Source organism: Cavia porcellus, unplaced genomic scaffold, assembly GCF_034190915.1.
Source record: "Cavia porcellus strain 051 isolate PalLab524CR breed Dunkin Hartley unplaced genomic scaffold, mCavPor4.1 scaffold_25, whole genome shotgun sequence".
Classification (NCBI taxonomy): domain Eukaryota; kingdom Metazoa; phylum Chordata; class Mammalia; order Rodentia; family Caviidae; genus Cavia; species Cavia porcellus.
The window spans coordinates 32,610,501-32,614,729 of record NW_026947508.1 but is presented as its reverse complement, the minus strand read 5'-3'; positions in this window follow the sequence as shown (position 1 = coordinate 32,614,729).

Here is a 4,229-nt window from a genome sequence, read left to right as displayed (position 1 = left end):
TAGTATATACTTGTAATCTCAGCATCCTGGAGGCTGAAGCAGGAGAATCACCATGAGATTGACACCAGCCTGGGCTACATAGTGAATTCAAAGCCCACCTGAACTACATAAGGAGATCTTGTCTCAAGAACAAAAAACAAAACAAACAGCAACAAGAAAAAAGGATATTCCATGAAAACACATGCAGGGTTGGATGTGGTGGCCCAAGCCTGTAATATTAGCACTTTAGGAAGCTGAGGTAGAAGGATTTCAAATTTTAGCCTAGTTTGAGTAACTTATTGACTTAGCAAGAGCTTGTCTAAAATTTAAAAATAAAAATTTAAAAAGGGTATGGGTTCAATCCCCAGTACCACAAACAAACAAAAACCAGAAGAAACCAGTGGGGCATAGTGATGCATGCCTGTAATCCTAGCACTGAGCCTCCCACTCTGGAGGCTGAAGCAGGAGGATCACCATGAGTTTGAGGCCAGCCTGGGCTACCTAGTGAGTTCAAGGCCTGGCTGAACATAGCAAGACCCTGCCTCAACAAAAACAGTTCTTCGAAAAAATCTAATAAATTTTATAACTTCAAGGCTGGATTAAGCAAGAAAAAATACAAAATATGACCAAGGTTATAGCTCAGTGGCATAGTGCCTGCCAGGCAAGTGCAAGGTCATGAGTTTGATTCCTGCTACCAAAAAAAAAAAAAAAAAAAAATTGGCTATAGAGCGTGATAAACCAGACATTGCTACAGATCAGATCCTACAGGCGTTGAGTAAGTGACAAAGAAATGTTATGCCAATAAGTTGTACAGTTTATATTTAATGGGTAAATTATTTGAAAAACACAACAAATCCAAGAAGAAAAAAATCTGAAACTAGGCACGCTGGCCAACACCTGTAATTCAGCTACTTCTAAAACTGAGACAAAAAGGCTGCGAGGCTGAGGTTCACCGAGGAAACTTACACCCCGCCTCAAAATAAAACTTTTAAAGGGCCTGGGGATGTAGCTCACTATGCCTGTGTTCAGTCTCCAGCAATTAATCGAGAGGAGAAAGAGGGGGACAAAAAAGAAGGGAGAAATCTGAATCAGAAGAGTTCATATCTGTTCCATTAATTACATTCTGAACAATTTTTAAATGTCCAACTAAATAAATCTCCAAATGCCAGATGACTTCATTGATAACTCTTATTCAATATTTAAGGAAAAGCACAAAACCTTACAAAAACTCTTTCAAATTACAGGGTAAGGGCTGAGGATTTAGCTCAGCAGCATAAGTACCTGACTTGCAAGCTCGAGGTCATGAGTTCGATCCTTGGTATCAAAAAAAAAAAAAAATTAGAGGGTAAAAGAGAAGACTTCCCAAATTTTATGAGACTACTTTTACCCTGCTATCAACAGCTGGCAAGGATACCTGGAAAACAAGTCAGGCATGGTGGTGCATACCTATAAACCCAGTATATGGAGGCTGAGACAGGAGGATCACCAGGAGGCAGAGCCCAGCCTTTGCAACATAACCTGGACTACATAACAAACCACAGCAGCAAAGAATATACAAATAATAAAATTACCAGTTAGTCCTCATGAGTGCAGATGCCAATATGTTAACTAATCAAATACAAACGATTAGACTAACTTATTTGAGTTATAGAAGAAACACAAGATGCAGTTGCTGGACTAGGGTTCAGGCTAGCGAGCACAGCCACAGTGAGACGGGGCTAAAGCAAGTTCTCCCGAAAGTCTGGCCTGCATCTCTCCTGGGAATGATAACGCTAAGCCAAGTGATTTATCAAAGGGAGATCAACAGACAAGATCCTCAGGAAGGGACCGATCAGGGCAAGGCCACCATCATGAGCACATCTGCCTTTGTGGGTCACAGCATATTCCAGCACATCCTCACCATTCACCCCACAGCTCCACTGTCTCACCCTTGCCGAGCTCTGCCCTAACTGCTGCATAAACCGCACTTTCAATGCCACAGGATAGGGAGCTGAGATGTGTCACGCCCTCTCAGCGCACGGTCCCTGCACCGTGGGAGCTGCAAATGGGATCAAGTCAAATTAAAAAGCTTCTGCACAGCAAAGGAAACCACCACAGGGTGAAGAGACAGCCTGCAGAATGGGAAAAAATTTGCCTGCTCTTCCTCAGAGGACTAATATTTAGAATATATAACTAATAGGGGCTGGGGATTTAGCTCAGCGTCATAAGCAGCTGTCTTGCAAGCAGGTGGTCGTGAGTTCGATCCCCGGTACTGATTTAAAAAAAAAAAAAAGAATATGTAACTAATTTATTTAGAATATAGAAAGAACTAAAAATATTAGACCGCTCCTCCCTCAAAATAAAAGACTACATCAAAAATGGGCACGTGAAATGAATGGACACTTCTCAGAGACGGGCAGATGACCAATAAATGCATGGGAAAATGTCCTGATTTCTAGCTACTAGAGAAATGCAAGCAAAGACAGCACTGAGAGCCCATCTTAGAATGGCCATCATCAAGAAGTCAAATAATAAATCAGGTGTGGTGGCAAACAGCCATAATCCCAGCACTTTGAATGTTGAGGCAGGAAGATGGCCACAAATCTGAGGACAGCCTGGCTACACAGTGATCCCAAGACCAGTCTGAACTGCATATTGAGACCCTGTCTTAAAAACAAGTTAAAAAAAATCAAATAATAGCAAACACTGATGCCACTACAGGGGAAGAGGAATCTTCCTACACTTTCGGTAGAATGTAAACTAGTACAGCCACTATGAAGATTCCTCAAAAACTAAAACAGTAAGGAGATTCCACAAAAAACCCCAACAACTAGAAATTCCATTTAACCCAGCTGTCCCCCTTCTAGCTACCTTCCTGAAAGAGCCTAAGTGATACATGCATACCTGTGTTTATAACAGCACAGCTCATGAGAACTAATCTCAGAAGTGGCCTGCATCTCCATCAGCAGATGAATGGACAAAGCAGACGTGATTTTTGCCTACGTGGAGTACCACTTTGCCGTAAAGAAGGATCAATTTGAGTCATTTGTAAGAAAACGGATGCAGCTTGAGATTATAATGTTGAGTGAGATAAATTAGACACACAGACTTAGCCAGTGCATAACTTAGCCAGGCGTGGTGGTTCATGCCTGTAATCCCAGCACTTGGGAGGCTGAGGTGGGAGGATCGTTGCGAGTTTGAGACCAGCCTGGACTACAAAGTGAGCTCAAGGCCAGCCTGAACTGCATCGAAAGACCCCGTCTCAAAAAAAAAAAATTGCATGACTTCTCTCATATGAGAAACCCAAAGTATAAATAAATGAAAGAGCAAAGTAAAGGAGGGACTAGGAAATAGGGAGATAAATCTTTTGCAAAATGGAAGATGACCAAGAGATGGAGCGAGAGGGGAGAAGAAGGAGGAAAGTGATGAAAAGAATTAAGATGTGTTACATACACGCACCAGCTCCCCACAATGAGTGTACTATGTACTGCAAACACGTACGTACTAATAAAAATGTTTTAAAGAAGAAAATTGGGAGGTGAGTAGGGAGGAAGAGACAGGGTTAGATATTTTCTCTCAGGAGTCTCCAATGTTCTGGAGAGGGAGCAGGTGGAGAGAGGATACCGCGTGGGGACCTTGCGATGGAACGGCTCAGTCCCCGGAGTGTGGGGGACACTCAGTGGCACGGTGATAAGCCCTTTGGGGCCATCTGTGCATACACACACACACGCGTGCACACACACACACGCCTGCACCCGCAGAGCTGGTGGAAGCTGAACCAAGTGTGAGGGAGGCGCCGTGCATCCTTGAGTTTGTGCTCTTAGACCTTGCAGTTATGTGAGACATTACACTGAAGAAGCTGGATAAAGGGATTTACACTCTTTCGTACTATTTTTGAAACATCCTATGAACATATAAATATTTCAAAAGAAGTTTAAAATCTTTGACTGCTTCACAACTCTGTCGGCCAGGGATTCAGACACAGCTTGGTGGTGACAGAAGCCTGTAAGATTCACAGTGGCTTCCGGCATCTGCCTGGTGCCTTGGCGGGGACCCTTTCCATCTCCACGTGCTCTCAGCGCCTCTGCGTGGGTTTCCCATCAGGGCTCTCAGATTTCTTACCTGGTGCCTAAGGGGTCCTGGGGATGTTTGATTTTACTACTTTAGAGGTAAAGCTAAAGAGGAATTGAAGAGACGGTCCCTAGAAAAGAGGTAATTGAGGGACTGAGTGATAGATCTGGCCAACAGTGACCAGCACCCCCACACACCAT